General features: G+C 42.4%; 1 pseudogene; it reads right to left on the bottom strand.

The window, feature by feature from the left end:
- Positions 1-6,811: 6,811 nt before the first annotated feature.
- LOC100772194 lies at positions 6,812-10,165 on the bottom strand (annotated as a pseudogene).
- Positions 10,166-22,841: the final 12,676 nt, after the last annotated feature.

Here is a 22,841-nt window from a genome sequence, read left to right as displayed (position 1 = left end):
AATAAACAGGACCAAAATATAAAGTCCCCTTTGTACATAATAATAAAAGTACTAAATGTACAGAAGACAGAGAAATGTTAAAAGCAACATGAGGAAAACATCAAGAAACATATCAAAGCATACATTTTATGACTACGCCTAATCCTGATTTCTGACTCTCATGTCAAGAGGGCCTAGAGAATTGTGCTACAGACTTTAGCACACACAAAATGTCACCCCAAACTACCATATCCAGCAAAACTTTCAATCATAAAAAATTTAATGAAGCATTCTGTGACATAAGAAATTTAAGCAATAATGATCAGAAAATCCAGCACTGCATAAGATTCTAGAGGAAAAACTCCAACCTAAAGTGGTTAACTGCACCCAAGAAAACATAAGGAATAAATAATCCCAGTATAAAAGTCAAAATAAGGGAGCATGCATGTGTGCTTGCACACACACACACACACACACACAGAGAGAGAGAGAGAGAGAGAGAGAGAGAGAGAGAGAGAGAGAGAGAGAGAGAACAGCAACAAAACAATAGGAATCTACTTTCATTGATCTTGGATAACGCTCAATATCAAAGTTCTCAATTCCCCAATTAAAAAAAAAAGACTAGCAGAATAGAAGCAAAAATAGGCATCATCCTTCTGTTTCATCTAAGAAAAAAGTCTTAACTTCAAGGTAAATATCATCTCAGGGTAGAAGATTGGAAAATACATCCCAAGTAAATGTATCTAAGAAGGAAGCTGATGTAAAGATTTTAATAGCTGAAAAAAATCAAAAAAAAAACTAATCAGAAGGCACAGGGGAGGATATTATATATCCACCCAAGAGAAAATCCATGAATATGAAATTGCATTACTTGTGATCTATGCCCAGACCCAAGGGTAACCATTTTTATCATGCATTGACCCTCAAACATTGATAGTTGGGGAATTCAATACTAAAAGATGGGTCATTCAGACAAACTAAACAGAGCAATGCTGGACCTAGTTGACATTTTCAACCAAATAATCTTAACAGACATTTGCACAACTTTTCACCCAAACACAAAAGACTATACCTACTTGTCAGAATCTCATGGAAATTTCTCCAAAACTGACGACATACTTAGACTCAAAACAAATCTCAATAGATACAAGAAAACTGAAATAAAACCTTGCATTCTATAAGACCACCATGAGCTAGTGTTTGAAATCTACAACAGAAACTAGACAAAGCTTATAAACTCATGGAAACTTACAACTCCTTATTAAATGAAAAATAATTTAGGAGCTGATGGGACAAGAGAATCAATTTTAGCTCAGTCACTTAATTTCAGCTGTATAATTTCCCAGGTTAGTCTCCAATTGACTGCTAGCTTTCTGTCAATGTGGAAACATGTAAAAACATTACCTCATGTATAATGTGTCCTTAAAAACAGGCATAGATGCTAGCAGCAAGGACACCAGTCAAAGAAAATGATCATATCTCAAGACAGGTTCTCAGGGCTTCATTGCTAAGCTCTGCATTATTTTTAAAGCTCAGCTACTCCTAGAAGAAATACATAGGATATACCTTCACAACATGTGAGCTTTTCAGATGAGGAGGGCACATGCCATTATAGGCAGGAGTTGCCATATCTTGATCATCAATTATATAATTTGTAGGATTTTCCCTATAAAAACATTCTCTATGAACCCCAGAGAAAGTAGGAAAGAAGGAGGACCCTAAGAGAGAGACATACCTGGACCCCCAGAGAATGGAAAAGGGACAAGAGCAAATTGGAAGCATAGGAAGATGTGTGAGGAAGGCAGCAGAAAGAGGAGAGAGATGGTTTGTGTTTCTAAACTCAGGAGAAGCTTGGATACTCACCAAATGAAAAAAATTCCCTGAATAGGAAGTTGCAGTTCTTGCCACTCATAAGCCAAAAACAAGGACATCGAAGTACAGAAAAGTAATACAAGTGGTTGGAACATGAATTACTAAAACTGGAATGTTAATACATTTTAGAAGGAAAATAGAGTCTAGTCTTTTGCTCTGGCTGTAAATTTGTCTAGTTGTATTCTTGAAAACCTTCTTGATGGAAAACAAACTTCTCAGTGAACAGGTTCAGAAGTGAATTTCAGACTCAATCCTTGCACCTGCATGTTTCCAGCCAGGTGTGTTTCTGTTTCCCAATGTTAAGACTCCCAAATCTTGAAGTTTTCAATCCCACCCCAAATCCTTGCCTCTGCTTTAGCTTATATTCAATATCCGACCTCGTTTATTTGTCTCTACTACCTTCTGCAGGCTTCTCTGTCCTGCATGGACATATGTGAGAATCTTCTTTCTAGAAAAACTCTTGTTAATCAATTGCCAAAATAATGAATCTAAAACTCACATCAGTTCCTGCCACTGCCTTGTTACTCACAGTAGCTCTTGTTCACTCAGAGTGAAAGTTCAGGTCCTTGAAAGGAGCAATTAGCTGTGTCCTATTGCCTTTTCCATGCTTCTGCTGTCTTTCAACAAACCTGTCTTCTGGATGGCCACATGGTTTAGTTTAGCACCTTTTGTTAATTTTGGTCTAATTTCTTCTTCTCTTTGTTTACCTACACTACACTTTCAATTTCATATCCCACAGGTGCTTCTTTTATCAGCCAAGTATAGATTTTTCCCCTTAATGTACATTATCTTGTAAGTTATATTTAATTTACACATTGACTGATTACTGTCATTTTCTATAGTAATATCTGAGTTCCACCTTAGCAATGACTCTGTCTCTTTTGTTCACCAATGTAACACATATCTATTGATCTTCAATATTTTCTGCATCATGTTCAGTGTGACATTCTCCTGCATCACTGATGTCCATTTTAAACTGATGATTTAGGTGGAAATCGACAGAAACTGAGTTTCCCAAGTAAATGGCATTTTTAAAGGGAAGCTATTTGCATGCAAATAGGAAGTAGGACATCCAGGAGAGGAAAGTCAAAACCACTTGTTCCTGTTTCACCCTTTCCCACAAACATTGGCTGTCACTACAAAAAGCCCATGGAGAGATAATACTCTCTGTGTGATGGCTAATCTCATTGGCATCTCTATCTATCTAATCAGGGACCTTGGAGTCCTTTGTGCTACTGTTCCTTTACCTGTGACAGGATTTGACAAGAGTAACTGTGGTATATCCTCACATGAGTTAGAGCCAAGAGTATTTCCAATTCTCTCCAGAGTTTACGAAATTTAAAACATGTTGCTCAACCGATTTCCTGAAACACAGTGGCTCCTATGAACACTGGATAATCTGTAGACACATGGAGCTGGGGACAGGCAGTGGAACTGGATTTCTCTGTAGAGGTGCAGCTTTAGATAGATAAGGACAACATACAGATATTGGTGTAATGAGAGTTTATTGTGCTAGACTTCTCTTTCTGTTGAAAATACTTGGGGGAAAATATTGAAAAAGACTGACCCTTTTATCTTGTTGTTTCAGAGTATTCTGTCCATAATCACTTGGCTCCATTGCAGTGGATTCTGGCTAAAACAGAGCCTCTTGCAGTAAGAACATGTGACGGACTGATGTTGCTCATCCCAATGGTAGCAAAAAGATGAAGAAATTGATGAGAAACTTGCAGAACCTTCAATGGCACATTCAAAGAGGCACACATTTCCACTCAGGCCATATTCCCTAAACTTTGGATCATCTCCTAAAATCATTTCACTTCCTGAGGAGCAAACATTAAACCATGAGCTTTAAGGTACATTAGTCTTGAAGTATACTCTTTGTGTTGAGCAACTCCCCAGTACAGAAGCAAATCCCTGAGATAAATCAAGTAACAAAGACAGGAGTTTTATTATAATTCCTGGCTTTAGAGGCTTCAATCCCTTGGCAGTCTTGTAGCCTTGGTGTCTATCAGAAGATACTCATCAGATAAAGACAGTGGTGAGGCAAAGCATGGCTTGTCATAAACAAGAGAAAAGGAGAAAGCAGGGACTCACAGTCCAATTCAAGAGTATGCTTCCAGGCAAATAAAACCACCTATTCTGTCCTTTTAAGATCTGACAATATTCCACCAAGTCACCATCACATGGCCATTGAGGTACATCTCAGGTAGTGCCTACAGCATTGCTGTTCTTAGTCTTTATATTTTTTCTTTCATTCCCTGGACACTGGAGGGAAATCCAAGACATAAGTGGGCAGAATGGGTTTGAGGCAAATTTAATTGTAGTAAAAGAGAAGTTTGCTTCCTATAAGAGATTGAAAATAATGAGGCAGTGAGATGACACTGAGTTATAAGGAAAAGGAAGTTGCTGTCTTATGTGGGTGTTATGAGGTTTAAAGGATTATTTTATGTAAACAGTAGAGAAATACATGTAAAAATGTATCCCTGTGTGTGTGCCAATATTCATACATAAACATGCACAGATATTGGTGTGCACACTCAAGACACATAGAAGTAGGTTCTGTTTTGACAATAGAGAATATTATTTTAAGGATTCATTGCCATTTTCAAACAAAAAGCTCTCAGGAAAACACTTGGCAGAATGAGAGTGTCAGATACACCATTGAGAAGAATGTTTAAATTTTAACTGTGGATATATGACAGCTGATCATGGTTGTCCACTTGATGGGACTGAAAATCCACCTTGGAGATTAGTGATGTCCAGTACTGAGAGGTCTGGAGATCATTCACATGTGGGGCAGCAAATAAGGAGGGCACTCAGCTTGCCTTCTCGAAGAAGTTATTTTCTTTTTGTTCCTGATAGATTGAGAAGCCTGAGGGGATCTGCCCTCCCATACATTTTGCACATCTTTCTGACATTAATTTATACTCAGAAGCCTGGTGGCCAAATGTGGTTAAAATAAGATAAGGGACGAGTAGAAGTAAATATGTCTTGGAGTTGCACTGGTGTTACAACTCAATGGTCATTATGTATTTAGTACCTCGGAAGCAGTAAATTCAATCCCAGGCTCCAGAAAAGAGGTGAGATATGAAGCAAGGAAGGAAAAAGGAAGAAAAGCACAAGTCTCAAGGTCAGGGGCTTAGATTTAAATCTTAACCTTTTCAACTAAGGTGAGTGATATTCACCAGGTTAAAAGCAGTAAGTGCTAAGAGCTGTGAGTGTGTGGTGTGTGTGTGTGTGTGTGTGTGTGTGTGTGTGTGTGTGTGTGTGTGTGTGTCTGTGCGCACGCGCGAGTGTGGCCAGGTCTCATGTTGTAGTGCTGGCATTGTGTGCTGTGTAAGTCTATTTGGAATAATGTTAAATGCTAGACCCTGGCCCTCGAGGTAATATAATAGGCCTCATTGTTGAACCACATTCACTGCAGTTTCTTAATGAAATTGCTTCCTGGGACTAGGTATCACTTTGCTTACTCCTTCCATAACTTGAAGACTCAGCTGGATGGAGTCTTAGCCTTGTGGCACCTTACTAGACTTCCAATGCAGATCAAGGGCCTTCTCTTCAATGTTGTTGAAGTCCTTGAAAATTCTTGCCTTTTCCACCAATTGACTGCCATATCAAACTACCTACTCGTCTTTTTCTTTAAAAATCACACTGTTAATTTCTTCTTAAGCCCACTTGTTTTTCATTGTAGACATGAATGAAAATTCAATAATAACCATCTAATAGAAGAAATATTTTGTCTAAGAAATCAGCCCATTTTTTTCTTAATTCTGCCTTACTCTCTTTTTCAGAACAGGAAGAGAGTGTGGGTACCCTTGCATTTGGGGCATAGATGTTCATAACTGAGACTTCATCTTGATGGATTTTTCCTGTGATGAATATGAATGTCCTTTCTCATCTCTTTTGATTAATTTTAGTTTGAAGTTTAATTTGTTAGATATTAGGATAGATATTCCAGCTTGTTTCTTGATTCTGTTTAATTGGAAAATCTTTTCCCAAACCTTTACTCTAAGGTAACATCTTTCCTTGAATTTGAGGTGTGTTTCTTCTATGCAGCAGCAGGATAGATCGTGATATATCAATTCCGCTAGCCTTTGTCTTTTTTAGACAAATTGAGTCCATTGATATTGAGGATTATTATTGACCAGAGATTACTAGTTCTTGTCAGTTTTTTGTTGTTACTGTATAGATTATTTAAACCAAACATGATACAGAGAAGAGACTGAGATGGCAGCTGCCAGGAATCTTTGTAGGTTACAGATGCAAAACAGCTATATGAGTCTTTGAACCCACACTTCAGTAACAGACAAATCAGCTGCATAAACACAGAACATGAGACACAAAACTTTTCACCGCTTTTTGCTTGTGTTTCCATTTTAAACACTCATATGTTACAACTTTACATTTAAGTTACTACTCCACATATGTATGACAATTGGCTAAGAATGTAATGGTCCCACCCCTCCCTCTGACATAAGTAGACACTGATCTGTAACACAGAACATTTCAGTGGGATACTAAAAAAAAACTTAACACATAACACAGGAAAGAAAAAAAAAGATCCTTATGAATCAGACTAATACAGTGATCTTCATGTTATGTGAAGATAATGGGAAGTGGGATACCAGATGTCAGTGGGTCCTAAAGTCTTAAAAGTTACATTCCCTTCCTCCAAACAAAAAAATAAGCTTTACTAATTAAAAAAAAGGAAACAACATTATAAGGCCCTAGAAGAATACCATTCTTCCATATAATAGATACAGAAGGTAGCAGCAGAGCAAATGTAACAAGTATTGGCTTGGTTTTCAAATATATATATTTGTGTGGACTGTATGGGTACTAGCCTAGCCTGTAGGTGTTGGTCTTCCAGGCCTGAACATCAATAGCTACTTCTGCTCCAGGCCCAGCCTATAATGGACTCTGCTTCCAGCTGTCTGTCCGTTACTACCCAGGGCGGAGCTCTTGTATTCCTTTTACTACAGCAAGGTTCCTGATTCATTTACATGCTCATATGTTCCGGAAGAACATAGGAAATATCATCCCATGGGTGATGATACAGCCCCTGCTTCAGCCTCTTCTGATCAAGATAGTGCCCAATGAAGCCCATACTCCTTCCCAGCACAAAGATGCCATTGAGGGCTCCAGTGTCAACCTATTCATCAGCCTCCTCCCGGGTGAAGGAGCCACAGTTCCTAAGCATGTCCACAAATGCGACGCCAATGAAACCGTTCACATTCAGGATAAGATTTGGCTTCTTTGAAGTGGTGATCTTCTCCACTTCCAGTGAATAATCGAGCAGCGAGGTGGCGAGGAAATGCTGTTTGACAGTCTTTGAGGATCTCCACTCGCATGTCTGGGTTGTTTATCGATTTCACACGGTGGCCAATGCCCATGATGAGTTTTCCTTCCTTCTTCATCTTGTTCACAAACTCCATAGAAATAATGCCACTGTCAAAGGCTTTACTGAACATCTTCGCTGCTGCATCCAAGGCACCCCCAAACCAATCTCCAAAGGTGAGCAACCCTGATGAGAGGCTGGAGACCAGGTCCTTTCCAGCCCGAGCAGAGATGATGGTGTTGTGGGCTCCAGAGACAGCTGGCCCGTGATCAGCTGTCACCATCAGACACATCTCAATGAACTGGCAGGAATACTTGGGCAAACTTCTCTGGAACCAGAGGAGGCCGAGGACGCCACCGATGCCCATCTCTTCCTTGAAGACCTCGGTGATGGGCATGCCTGCATAAATGAGTTCCTGTCCTTGCTCATCACAGATGCTGGTTATGAATGAGCCAGGATTTCGGATCAAACCCAGCTCCCTGGCCCAAGAACAGTCTATGGGTAATGTTGGAGGTGGCACTTCCTGAGCAGGTACAATGGCTCCTTTGGCCACAAGATCTTCATACAATGACTGAATGATTTCTCCAAGTTCGTCAAAGCTGTGGGGCACAAACACTCCTGCCTCCTTCAATGCCTGGTTCTTGGCTACAGCGGTTTCAAAAGCCTGGTTGGCACAAGCTCCAGCATGGCCAAATTGGACCTCAGAGGAGAATATGGTGGCACATGTCCCAATGCACCAGAAGACCACTGGCTTGGTGAGGCAGTCCTCTTTAATGCCCTGGCAGATCTTGTACTCCTCTGTGCCCCCTATTTCCCCAAGAACTACAATCATCTTGACTCCTGGAGTGTCCTGGTACCGCAGCTCATGGTCCATGAATGTGGAGCCAGGGTACCTGTCCCCACCAATGGCCACACCCTCATAGACACTGTCTGTGGTCCGAGAGATGATATTGTTGAGTTCATTCGACATGCCTCCAGATCGTGAGACATAGGCCACACTGCCTGGGCAGTATAGTTTGGAGGCTAGGATGTTGTCCAGCATACCACCAGTACTTCCAATCTTAAAGCATCTGGGCTTGATGCCCCCAACCGTGGCTGGCCCAATAATGGTTACTCCCTTCTGGTCAGCCTTCTTGATGAGCTTCCGTGTCAGGGCCTCAGGGATGCCTTCTGCTATTATGGCTATGGTCAGGATCTGTGCATAGCTCATGGTCTCCATGGTGCTGTCATAAGCAGATCGCAGGGAAGCGAAGTTGATCAGCACATCTACCTCCGGGTGCTTTTTCATGGCATCAGCCATGTTCTTAAAGACAGGGATTAGAATTTCTTTGTGTCCCCAGTAAAACTTCTACTTTTGATCCCCAGTGAAGGGGTAGACGATAGCAGCCACTGAGGGCTCATCTCAGGAGCACACATAGTCGAAGTCCAGCATGCCTTGCACAGCCCGCATCTGCATGCCCCACAAGATAGCCTTGGTTATGGTGGCTGAAGAGGGTGGCACTCTTTCCTTGCAGGGATCTTGGACTTGGGACTGAATCTTGGGGCATGGCTGGTTTGGCTTTCTTTGCAGGAGCTATTTCATCAGCTCTTGACTCAGAAAAAGACGCTGTCCGGCTAGGTGCTGGAGTCGATGTGCTCCCACTGGCATTAAGGAGGAAGTTGGCAGTGTGAGCTGCTGTGGGTGGCTAGCTGCGAATGGGCCTGTGGTCCAGGGTCATGCCCACAATAGCCCTCATGTGAGTTTCTGTGCCAAAGACATGGATGGGCATTCCAGTGGTCTTCCCAACTTCTCCCATCACTCGTAATCCCTCTTGATAGTTGGGGCCACCCCTTCGGACAAAGATTGTGACCTCATGCTCCTTCAGAGGACCCTGGTAATCTCTAATTGCTCTCACAACACCCTTGAAGGTGGCAGCCACATTGGTGAAGTTTGCGATGCTGCCTCCAATGATGAGGATCTTGCCATCTGGGTGCTTCTCTCAAGTCATAAGTGAGAGGATGGTCTTAGCTTAGTCATAGGTCTGCTCTTCACTGGGAGCACCCAAGTACTCCCCGTAATTCGCCAGCTCAATGACGCCTCCAAGATCACAGATGGTATCACTGTACACATTGGAGGCGCCACCCCCAGCAACCATGGTCCAGATCTGCCCCTTGGGGTTCAGCAAGGTCAGCTTCAAGCTTGCCCCACTTTTGGCATCCAGGTCGGCAATGTAGGCTTCCTCTGGATATGCCTCACGCCCAAATGGGGGAGGGAATTCTATATCACCCCACTTCACTTTGCAGATGTAGTCAGCCATGCCATCCACCTTGGCAGCCAGGTCAAGGATGTAGACATCATCTTTGGTCACCACAAGGGGGTTGATCTCAAGGTAGGTAAAGTACAGATCCTCATAGAAATTTAACAGGCCAGAGATGAAGCTGGCCAGGATTTCTTTCTTGTCTTCAGGGGTATGGACCAACAGGCATCTCTTAATGTCCTCAGTGTTCAGCTTCTCATCCACACCTACAAGCAGATTCTGGGCTTTGGCATCCACGTCTCCCACATCCACACCCCTTCATGGTGGAGCAGGACGTAGTCTCCTTCCTGGGTAGCATAGATGCACACATAGAACTCCTCCGCCTGACTGTGGAAAGTTCTTGAGGAAGTCTTTAGCTTTGCCGACGGTGGCCTCATGTCCCATTCGAGGTTTTAGCCAGGATTTGAATCCATCCAGAGTGAGGTTGACCCCAACTAGGCCAAGCTTTCCTCGACGTTTGGTCTGGCTTAACTTAACTACCAAGCTCTGGCTGAGCAGCCAGGGGTGGTCCCGCAGCAGACGTGCCTAGTCAGTGTCGAGAGTAACCCAGGCATACTTGAACCGGTTCTGGATGGCTGAGGTGGTACAGATGTACTTGTAAAGGAGTTCTTTGCCAGTCTGCTCTGAAATTGCCTTGGCTGACATGTCTGCAGAGGGACCGGGTTTACTTCTTCGAGAAAGCCCGAGTGCGGCTCTTTGTCCACAATCCCCAGGTCACCCAAAATCTCCAGATCGCTCCAGCCCTCTTGTCAGTTTTTAATTTGTTGTTTGCACTGGTATTGTGTACATTTCCCTGTGTTTTTGTAGGTGTAGCTAACTTCCTTGGGTTGGAGTTTTCCTTCCAGTACCTTATGTAGGGCTAGACTTGTGTATAGCTATTGTTTAAATCTGGTTTTGTCACAAAAATATCTTCTTTTCTCCATCTATGGTGATTGAAAGCTTTGGTGGATATAGTAATCTGGGATGGCATCTGTGGTCTCTTAGTTTAGTTTTAGTTTCTGCATAACACCTGACCAAGGCCTTCTCTCTTTCATTGTTTCCACTTCAAAAAGTTGGGTGTGCTTTTGATATAATATGGCTTTTTCTTTGAATCTCTAAATATTCTCTCCTAGTTTTGTATGTTTAGAGTTATGCTTATCATGTGGCAAGGGGTGAGGGACTTTTTGGGGGGTCCAGTCTACTTGGTGTCGTGTAAGCTTCTTGTACTTTCATAGGCACTACTTTCATTACATTGGAAAAGTTTTCTGCTATGATTTTGTTGAACATGTTTTCTGAGCTGGAGTTCGTCTCTTTCTTTTATCTCTATTTCTTAGGTTTGGTGTTTTCATGGTGTCCCAGATTTGCTGGATATTTTGTGTTAAGAATTTGTTGGATTTAACATTTTCTTTGATGAATTAATCTGTTTCCTCTATTATATCTTCAATGCCTGAGATTCTTTCTTCCATCTCTTGTATTCTGTTGTTTATGTATACATCTCTAGTTCTTGGTGGTCTACTCAGATTTTTTACTTCCTGAATTCCTTTGGTTTGTGTTCACTTTATTGCCTCTATTTCAGTTTTCAAGTTTTGAACCATTTCCTTCACTGTTTGATTGCTTTTACTTGGTTTCTTTAAGGGATTTATTATGTTAGTCAGACTTTTCCCCCATTTCTTTAAGGAATATTTCATTTCCTCTTTAAGAGACTCGATAATTTTCATAAGGTTATTTTTTAGGTCACTTTCTTCTGCTTCATCTGCATTGGGATATTCAGGTCTTCCTCTTGTAGAACAACTATTTTCTAGAGGTGTTGTATTGCTCTTTATGTTGTTAAGTATATTCTTGCACTGCTGTCTATGCATCTCTTCCTCCCATCTGTTCAGGTGGAGCCTGTGATTGAGAGGGTCCTTTTTCCTCCAACTGATACAGTTAGTGGTTGTGGTTCCATTTATCATTCCTTCAGCAGCAGGTATGGCAGAGCCTCAGGTGACAGCTCCTCCAGGAGGAGGTGGGTCTGAGATTCATGTGGTGTAGGGAGCTGCAGAATACTGCACGCAAAAGATGGCGCCGGTTTCCGCCCTCCGCCAGCCCAACGGCGAGAGCTCTCTGTGGTAAACAACTCCAAATTTGGTTAAGGTCATGTATCCTCTTAATTCTGCTTGGAGACAACCTATCCTGACGCGCCACCTAGGGTTAGGTGATTGGTAAATGTAGACTATATCAGGCCCCGTCTCCCTCGACCCGGGGCCACCGCCATTATACACTGTAAAAGCAAAGAGGTTCCCGATTAAACTGTGTTGAAGAAGATTCCTCGGTGTGGCGTCTTTCTTGCTGGTCAAGGGTGGATGCCACAAGTGGTGGCCCGTACGGGGAATTCAGAACTTCTCACAGTTGGGGCGGCGCCCGGTAAGTTCCCAAGGTAAGTGGAACTGTAAAGTCCGCAGTGAATGCGGAGATAGGTCTCCAGTAAAGGAGCACCAAGGTCCTCAGGAAAGAGGAGATAGGTCTCCAGTAAAGGAGCACCAAAGCCCTCGGGGAAGAGGCAGTAAAGTCTCCAGAAAGGAGCAACACTGTTCTCGACAAAAGCGAACCGAAAGTAAAAAACCTCGCTTCTGCTTTAACTTGCAGAGTGAGAGTAAGTTAATGGACCCCGCTATTATAGTGGTTATTTGGCTGCTTTTTAACATTGCAGTGTGGGCTTTTGTTTTCTGGTGGTGTTACCCGACTTGCACACCTTCGGAGCGCGCTAACTAAGACAAAAGCACAATGGGATCGTCACAATCACATCCAATTTTTCTGGCTCTTCAAGAGCTACTTCATTCTAAAAATTTAAGGTTAACTAAAGCCACATTACAGAGATTCCTGAATGAATGCGACACCATTGCACCCTGGTTCGCAGCCTCGGGCAATCTCACTGTGGATAGTTGGGATAAATTAGGAAAAGACCTGGTTTTTGCCTGGGAGCAAGGAACGTTGAAGCTGAGTGTTCGCGGTTTGGCGTCTGGTGCGCAGCTGTTTAGAGGACAAAGGGGGAAATAAGAAAGCTATAGCAAATGGACAGGCTGCCCTTGAAATGCTCCAAGAAGAAAGATCAGAACGGTCAGAAAGTGAGAGAGAAAAGGAGAAACAGAAAGGGGATAAGAAGCAAGTCTATCCTTCTCTAAGAAAGTTGAGGAAGGAGTTAAAAGAACCAGGAGAGGATTCAGAATCAGAGCAGGATATATGTGAGGATGAGGACATCCTGGAGGAAGAGGAGGAAGAGATTATTGAGCTCATGGAAAAACATTCTTTAAAAGTATCAAAAAAACAGCATCCTAAAATGGCGACTGTAAAGCAAGGGCACTGCCCTATCGCTCCTCCCCCCTACTGCTCAAAAGAGGAAGTAGGAGGTCCTGGTTGCTCCACCTTCTGTCGGAAATGTGGCGTGTGGTTCTCACTGAGCTTTGGGTTACTCGACCACTGGCTTATCCAGTTTTTACAGATGGTAACCAACAGAGATATCATGAACCAATTGACTTTAAAATAGTCAAAGATCTGGCAGAATCAGTATGCACCTATGGGGTGACGGCAGCGTTTACAATTGCCCAGGTAGAAGCACTCAGTCGATTCTTTATGACACCCAGTGATTGGACGAATTTGGTAAGAGCTTGCTTATCACCAGGACAATATTTGGATTGGAGAGCTTTCCAAATTGAGTTTGCCAATGATCAAGGTGCGATTAATTGCGAAGCTGGTGATCAATATTGGGATGTGGACATGCTTCTTGGTCAAGGACGTTTTGCACAGCAACAAACAGGATATCCTCCTCAAGTGTATGATCAGATTAATCAAATAGCCATTAGGGCTTGGAGGTCTCTGCCTAACAAAGGTGAGGTCAATGGAAATCTTACAAAGATATTACAAGGTCCTATGGAACCCTTTTCAGACTTTGTGGCAAGAATGGTAGAATCTGCAGGAAGAGTGTTTGGGGATCCAGATGCTGCTATGCCTTTGATCAAACAGCTGATTTATGAACAGTGTACAAAGGATTGTAGGGCTACAATAACTCCATATAAGGGTAAAGGCCTTGAAGTCTGGATGAAAGTCTGTAGGGAGTTAGGGGGCCCGCTGACTAATGCTGGCCTAGAAGCTGCTGTGATGCAATTAACTAAGAAAGGCGGAGGTTCAGGAGCATGCTTTAAATGTGGCAAGCAAGGGCATTTGAGAAAGCAATGCCCCGAGGGAGGAAACACTAAAGTCAATAACTCTGCTCCCCGCCCTAAGCAACCTGGCTTATGTCCTAGATGTGAAAAAGGAAATCATTGGGCTAAGGATTGTAGATCAGTAAAAGACATCAGTGGACAGCCTCTTGTTCAGGGGTATGGAGAGCCTGTCCAAAAAATGGATGACGGGGCCCACGACCCCAGGGCCCACAAATATATGGGGCCATGGAAGATCAGAACCAGGAGCAGAGTCCCGAAACCTGGCCCTCTCTTTGTCATCCGAGGGACCGAGGAGAGCCACTACAGGCTCCGCAGGGCTGGACTTACGCTCCACCACCAGACTCGTATTAACTCCCAGAATGGGGGTCCAGCTCGTTGACACTGATTTTAAGGGACCCCTTGAGCCTGGCACAGTAGGCTGGTTTATAGGAAGATCATCTGCACCATTAAAAGGTTTATGAATACATCCTGGAGTTATAGATCCTGATTACATGAGTATAGTAAAGATCATGGTAGAATCTCCTAGAGGGATTACAGCCATTTCCCCTGGAGACAGGATAGCACAGCTACTGCTTCTGCCAAGTTTGCATGACAAGTTTCCAGCACAAGTCAGAGAGAGAGGAGAGGGAAACTTTGGTTCCACTGGATCAAACTTAACTTTCCTAGCTTTAGACCTTGATCAACGTCCAACCCTTGAGTTAATAGTGAATGGTAAGAAAATCTTAGGCTTACTAGATTCTGGAGCTGATAAGAGCATCATTGCCACTAAAGATTGGCCCTCTGGCTGGCCCATACAGGTTTCTTCACAAACTTTACAAGGTTTAGGCTATGCTAAGGCTCCTGATATGAGTGCTAGACAATTGCCTTGGAAAGATCAGGAAGGGCATTCAGGGCCATGCAACCTTATGTGTTAGACTTACCAATTTCACTATGGGGAAGAGATTTGTCAAAGGATATGGGTTTTAAACTCACAAATGAATACTCAGAAACATCTCAAGGTATCATGAAACGAATGGGATACGTCCCAGGCTGAGGCCTCGGGAAACATCTGCAGGGTCGTACCAGTCCTATTATCCCACAACCAAGACCAAAGAATCTAGGTCTGGGTTTTTCCTAGGGGCCACTGAGGGAGGTATTCCTATTACCTGGAAAACAGAGGAGCCGGTATGGGTTCCTCAGTGGCCACTTTCCTCTGAAAAACTGGAAGCTGCTAAGACTCTAGTACAGGAGCAGCTGGATCTGGGGCATATAAAAGCCTCTGTATCTCCATAGAATACTCCTATTTTTGTCATTAAGAAAAAATCTGGTAAATGGAGACTGCTTCAGGATCTTAGAGCTATTAATCAGCAGATGCAAATTAAGGGCCCTGTACAACGTGGTCTTCCACTTTGAACTTCTTTACCTGCATCATGGCCTATCATCTCTATAGATATTAAAGATTGTTTCTTTTCCATACCTTTGTGTGCTAAGGATTCAGGGCATTTTGCATTTACGCTGTCCTCTTGTAATCATGAACAACCTGATCTAAGATATGAATGGATAGTGTTGCCACAGGGGATGGCCAATAGTCCTACTATGTGTCAGTTGTTTGTAGCAGAAGCAATTTCTCCTGTGAGAGTCGACTTTCCAAAGATTAGATGTGTTCATTATATGGATGATATTTTATTGGCTGCCAAAGATGATAAAACGCTCAATAAGGCATATACAAAATTGGTAAAATTGCTTGAGATGCATAATTTAGTCATAGCCTCAGAAAAGGTACAAAAGGACACTGTTGTTAACTATCTAGGGGCTAAGATTCTCCCTCATACAATTATTTCACAAAAGATAGAGATTAGGAAAGATAATTTAAAAACTCTTAATGATTTTCAAAAGTTGTTGGGAGATATAAATTGGATAAGGTGTTATTTAAAATTACCTAATTATGAGTTGAAACCATTGTATAATATTCTCAATGGTGATTCAGCATTAGATTCACCTAGGCAGTTAACTGCTGAAGCCAGAGAAGCTTTAAAGAAAGTGGAGACAGAATTACAAAATGCCAGCCTTAAACGGCTAATAGAAAATATGGATATTCTTTTGTGTGTGCTTCCAACATTCTCCCAGCCTACAGCTTTGCTGTGGAAAGATGGTCCATTACTATGGATTTATTCTAAATCCTCCCCAGGAAAAACTATTGAATACTATCCTGCAGCAGTTGCTGACTTGGCTCAAAATGGGATACAGCAATGTATTCAATATTTTGGTAGACTACCAAATAAGATCATTACCCCTTATACTGCTCAATAAGTTAAGATACTTTGTGGAACTGTGGATGATTGGGCAATTCTTCGATGTGGATTTTCAGGAGAAATAGATAATCATTATCCAAAACACCCTCTAATGTCATTTTTTAAAGAGCATCCAGTCATCTTTCCTAAAATGACTGCAGCAGCTCCTATTGCTGGAGCTACAAATATTTTCACTGATGGATCCAAGACGGGCTGTGGAGCCTATTTGATAGAGCATCAGGATCCAGTGCAATTTCAATATCAACCTGGCTCCCCCCAGATTATTGAATGTAAAATTGTTCTTGAAGTGTTTAGAAATTGCCCGTTCTCCTTTAATCTAATTTCTGATTTGGCATATGTTGTGAATGCTGTTAAGGCCCTGGAGGTTGCAGGACCTATCAAACCTAATAGTACAGTTTGCAAACTCTTACTGGAGTTGCAAAAGTTGATCTGGCATCGCGACCAGAAATTTTTTATACAGCATATTAGGGCTCATACCAACTTGCCTGGACCTCTATCAAAAGGCAATGAGATCGTAGATCTCTGTACTAGAGGGGAATATGTATTTTTTGCTTCCTCTATGGAATGAGCATGGCAATTTCACAAACAATTCCATGTATCTGCAAAAACTTTACAGCAAAGGTTTCAGCTATCTCGAGCAGAAGCTAGACAGATAGTATTGAATTGTCAACAGTGTATAACCTTTTTGCACCCCCCTAGTCTGGGGGTCAATCCCAGAGGGTTATTGCCCTTGAAGATCTGGCAAATGGACGTAACTCATTTTTCAGGATTTAGAACTCTTAAATATATCCATGTGTCTGTGGATACCTGTTCAGGCATTATCCATGCCACCCCTATGAGTGGGGAAGAGGCTCACAATGTCATTGGACATTGCCTTGAGGCGTGGGCTGCCTGGAGAAAACCTAAGCAATTAAAGACTGACAATGGTCCTGCTTATACAGCTCAATCTTTTACCTTTTTCTGTAAACAGATGGAAGTCCAATTAAACCATGGCCTGCCTTATAATCCCCAAGGACAAGGAATAGTTGTAAGAGCTCATCGCACATTAAAAGAATGTTTATTAAAACAAAAAGGAGGAATAGGCTATGGTAGAACACCAAAGGAACAACTATCTTTGGCTCTCTTTACTCTGAATTTTTTAAATTTGGATTCTCAAGGCCTTTCTGCTGCCGATAGGCACCAGACTCAGGCACCTGCTCAGAAGGGCTACGTAAAATGGAAAGATATCCTTACGGGTCTATGGCATGGACCGGACCCGGTGTTAGCATGGGCGAGAGGTTCTGTTTGTGTTTTCCCTCAGGATCAGCAAGACCCGGTGTGGATTCCAGAGAGACTAACGAGGAGGTGCAACAAACAAGATGAAGCCTCCGATATTGATCCTGCTGCTGACCTTGACAACACCGTGGCTGATCCAGGCCAGAGAACAAATCCTGTGGGCCATAGCAAAAGCGTGGCCAGTTCACTTGCCTGTTCATAGCACGTCTAAAGTTTTGCCTGTTTTCTTTTCTACTAGTTGTGAATTGGGTTTGCCTTGTGTCAATTTAGATCCTGACACTGCCCAGTATTCAGCCACTAATATTTCTCTCAATGGAGCATTATGCTTCTCCCTTATTAATAATTCTAACCCATGCATTTGGTTGAAGAATGGTTCTGTTGGCAATTGGCTTGATCCCCTTACTAATAACCAGATCTCGAGTACTATGCTCACTGAAGCCCTGTCTCAGTTTAGTACAGGCGCTAGTTCTGGCTCTGGCACTGGTACAAATGGGACCAAAGATGTAAATATCACTACATTTCTGATGCTGATGGAGGGGCTCTGACCCTCAAATTCATGCTTTAGTCAAGAGAACTCCACTGCTCGACAAGTCTTGCCTTATTGTGCTCCCAATCGAGGCTATCCTCCTCATTGGACGCCTTGTCAGAGTCTGGACCACAAACTTAAACAGATAGCTCCAGGTTTTGAATTTACTCCCCCTCTTGGCAAGTACCAGTATAACCTAACTCAGGGAGGTTCCCAAAGAACAGGTAGTAAAAATACCTGGTTTCAATGGGTACTCTCCAACGAGCGTGGAGCATTTACTTCCCTTGAACCTTTTGCGGTTCTCCAGAATCTCTGCATAAGACTTCTTAATGTTTCTGGTACAAGGGATGAGAAGGGACCTTCTCTTAAGAATCTATCAATACATAAAACTTTGAATAATCTCACTGTTCCAGCTAGCCCAGTATGTTTGAAAGCTCCTTTTTTCTTTCTGCTCTCTAATGCTACTGATGCTACCAAAGAAGTGATCTCATGCAATTCGACTGATGTCTCTTGCATTGCTAGCCAATGTTGGAATGGTTCTGCTAATATAGCAGTAGTGATGAGGATTCCTATGTATGTTCCTATTCCGGTCAAAGTGGATACAGGAACGTTTCCCATTACGGAAATCATCAGAACCAAACGGGATTTTGGCATAACTGCAGCATTGGTTGCTGCCATTACCCTTTCTGCAGCAGTGGCTACGACTGCTGCCATTGCCATGGCTGCTCAGGTCCAATCAGCTGAGACAGTCAATGACATTGTGGAAAAAACAGCTACAATATTAACTACCTTGAGATCTATTGATGGCCACTTGAAAACTGGCATTCTAACTGTGAACCAAAGAGTGGACCTGTTGCAGGAACAGGTGGATGATTTAGTAAACTTAACTTCCATAGGATGCATTCATTCCTTTCCTTCTTTGTGTATCACCTCCAGGATGGCCAACAATTTCACGGAGAACAGCAACCTGAGTTGGCAGCTGAGTGCCTACCTTCAGGGAAATTGGAGTCAACAGTTCGAGAACCTGACAGACACCCTGACACAACAGATTATTGCCGTGAATGCTACACGCCTGAGCCTGCCCCCTGTTAATACCCTCTTAACTACCCTTAAGCGAGCCTTTAGTTTAGTCAAGGAATGGACTGGAGTAGGGGTTATGTTTTCCATGATGCTGTTAGCCATTTTTGTTTGCTTGTGGTGCCTATGCAGGATCAGGAAGTCGCAAAAATCCCAAGCTGCTATGTTGGTACAGGCCTTTGCTGCTGTGGAAGCAGGACAGTCCCCTCAAGCATGGTTATCCATGCTGACAGACAAATAGATGTCTGTCTCGCCCTTGCTGAGTGAGTGATGCGTATCTGAATCAGTCATGCTCAATGACGGGCACCTACCCTCTTGCTGAGCGAATAAGCATACATGTGTTCCCTTCAACCTAAGACATGAGCCTGTGAGGGCGACACAGTGACTCTTTGACGGGTAAGATAGGGACACTGGGGTTGAACCTAAGACAGAGATGACTGAAATCTGACAACAGATAGATACTGCTACTCCTATAATATTAAAACAAAAAGGGGGAACTGTAGGGAGCTGCAGAATACCGCACCCAAAAGATGATGCCGGTTTCCACCCTCCGCCAGCCCGACGGTGAGAGCTCTCTGTGGTAAACAACTCCAAATTTGGTTAAGGTCATGTATCCTCTTAATTCTGCTTGGAGATAACCTATCCTGGCACGCCATGTAGGGTTAGGTGATTGGTAGATGTAGACTATATCAGGCCCCATCTCCCTTGACCCGGGGCCGCTGCTATTATATACTGTAAAAGCAAAGAGGTTCCCGATTAAACTGTGTTGAAGAAGATTCCTCGGTGTGGCGTCTTTCTTGCTGGTCAAGGGTGGACGCCGCAATGTGGTCAGTCCATCAGGTATAGACAGAGCCATGGCTCTGGTGACATTCCTCTAAGTGCAATCTGCTCTGTGGCTTTTTTGGTGGCTGATGTAGCAGTGTATCTAACACAGAGGATGGCACTGCATGCTGGCTGGGACATAGGTGCTCTTTCTAAGAGGGACTTCCCAATATAGTTTCTGGAAGCCACTACTGTTAATGCTTCTGGGCTGGTGCTGGGGACAGGGCTGCCACCATGCTCCCCCCCAGTCTGATGCTTATGGGCCACCACAATGCTCCCTTTCTCCCAGACACATCCAGGATGGGGCGTGGGTCACCACATGCTCCATATTTCTTTGAATCTCCCAGGCCAGTGTTTGGGGCTGCTGCCATGCTCCCTCTCTCTGAAGTTTCTGGGCTGGGGCTGGGGCAGGGGCAGTGCTGCATTACCTGTCTCTGACATTTCCTGGCTTGGACTGGGGCCTCTGCCATACTCCATCTCTATCTCTCCAGGATGTATTCTTTACACAATTTCTTCAAATCTGTGTCTTTGCAGGAAGTTCATAAATTTCTAGAATGATCATTCAAAGTCTCATAGGTCTCAAGTCTAATAACATACATTTTTCTGTCCAATAATTTGTATTATTAAAATCATTCTTTTTTAACAGGATTTAAATATGAATCTTTGTAAAATGCTTAATTGAAATTGTTAATTGAAAAATAACACATTTATAAGCATTAATATTAACTTAGTAATATAAACATTATAAAGTATTGTGATTTAAATTGTTTTTTATGATTTTTAAAAAGTAGATTTGAAACTATCAGTAGAACAAGAAGACTGGACACATAAATTTAAATTTGAAAAGGAGACACATTTTGATATGAGCGAGGAAAACATCTGGACATGCTGGCATACACCTTTAATCCCAGAAATCAGGAGGCTGAGGAAGCTCTGCCTTTTCTACAAAATGAGATCCAGTATAGGTGGGGCTTTTACACAGAGAAACCCTGCCTTAAAATACAACAAAAACAAGAACAAAAGTGACGAAAACAAAGAATTACTATATAAAACATTAAACTTGCATTTTACTTAACCATGTTGGTTTAGATATTACCATTTTCCAAAATAATATACATTTAAAACCACTCTGTGCTGAGAAGAGATAATTTAATATTACAATGGCAGCATTTCCCATTATATATTACATTACTATTCTGTTGAATTTGGTTGCATAATTCAATATTATCTTCTGAGGCATAGTAAAAAAATTACCCAAACTTTGTTTTTCCTGTGTAAATCATATACTATCAGGGTCTTGTGCAGAAAGTCTTTTCTTTTACCAATGAGTTAAGTTCATACCATGCACTTTTTGTATTATATTATAAATGTATGTTCTTACCTTGAGAGACTTAATACATTTGGTGTTAAGTTTTGTTCAGGGTGAGAGAGCAAGATCGACTTTCAGTCTCCTTTACATATATCTATCCAGTTGTACATCTCCATGTGCTGAAGATGTCTGATGGGCTTACAAGCTTATATATGAGACCTCAATTCTCTTCCATTGATCAATTTGTCTCTTTTTAAAAAAAAAAATGGATTCTGTATTTTAATGGAAAAAGTAAACAATTTTGTACAGAGCACAATAAATGTAGAAACTTTTTTATTCTTTAATTACTACTCATATTTACATATCCATGCCCCACCATTCTCTTGCCCTCCCATTCATCCATGTTCCCCACCAACCCCCCAACCCACCCCCCAACTCCTCCAAGGGATAGTGAGGCCCTCAATAAGGGACCTTCAATGTCTGTCATTTCATTTGGGGGAGGGCCTAGGCCCTCCTTGCTGTATCTGAACTGCAATAGTATCTATCCCTCCATAGGGAATGGGCTCCCAAAGTCCATTTGTGCTCTGGGGTTAAAGACTGACTCCACTGTTAGAGGTCCCATAGACTGTCTTGGCCTCCTAGCTGGTACCCACATTCAGAGGGCTGTTGCCCCAGCTTTATGACTAGGCTTTCCATGCTCTCACTAGGTCAGGTCAATGGTTTTTGCAGGTTTCTGCTGCACCGTTTTGGCTCCTTTGTTCATCCCTCCTCCCTCTCCACAACTGAATCCCAGGAGTATGGTTCAATGCTTAGTTGAGGGTGTCTGTTTCTGTTCAATCAGCTACAGGATGAAGTCTCTAGGAATGGTAACCAAGGTAGACATCAATCTCATTATAGGGGGAAGACATCAATGGCATTTTCTCCACCACTGCCTGGATTCTTAGTTGGGGTCATCCTTGTGGATCCCCTAACTTTTCCCCTGTGCCAGACCTCCCTCCAAACCTGTACTGTCTCCCTCTATCAAGGTATCTTCTTTCTTGCCCTCCTCTATTCCTCCTCTGTCTCAGTCCTCTTGTTCTCCTACCCCCTCCCCTTTTTCCCTTCCTGCCTCCTTCCTTTCCCCCCAACTCTGCTCCCACTTTGCTCAGGGGTTCTTGTCCTCCTCCCCTTCTTCAAGGGACTATGCAATCTTTTCCTGGGGTCCTCCCTGTTTCCTACCTCCTCTGGCAATGTGGATTATAGACTGGTAATCCTTTAAATGTAGAAACTTTTAGGAGAAATATTTTTGTTTAAAATTTCTATGGTGTTTAATTCTTCCTGATGTTGATTGTAACTTGAAATTTCCATAGATCAAAGTGTCAAAGTGTCAAAGGACTGACAACCAACTGTAGTGTGGATGCTAAGGATTAAACCCTGGTCCTCTGACAAAGCAACCAGTATTCTTAACCACTGAGTCATTTCTATAGCCCCCTGAAAATGTTAATTTTTCCTACATTTTTTATTTAAATTAGAAACAAGATTGTTTTACATGTCAATCCCAGTTCCTTCTCCCTCCCCTCCTCCCCTGGCCCCCATTAACACCCTACTTATCCCATACTATTTCTGCTCCCCAGGAAGATTGAAGTCTTTATGATGTATTTTCATTATAATTGAAAAAAATCATCTTTTTTCTGGTACTAGGTAAAACCTAAATTGCCTTGTATGAAGCATGAAATTTACTAATCCTAAGTATTAGCACCAAAGAGAACTAGTTTTCTGTTACAAAAATCATGTATTTTAAAACATTGTTCGTGGACTAACTTATCACAATCATCATTATTTTTATTGGAAGCTTCTTGGTAAGATTCTGAGACTTCTCTTGTAGAATTTGGTATATC

This window comes from Cricetulus griseus, chromosome 2 (assembly GCF_003668045.3).
Source record: "Cricetulus griseus strain 17A/GY chromosome 2, alternate assembly CriGri-PICRH-1.0, whole genome shotgun sequence".
Lineage (NCBI taxonomy): Eukaryota > Metazoa > Chordata > Mammalia > Rodentia > Cricetidae > Cricetulus > Cricetulus griseus.
This window is presented reverse-complemented; position numbering and strand designations above follow the sequence as displayed.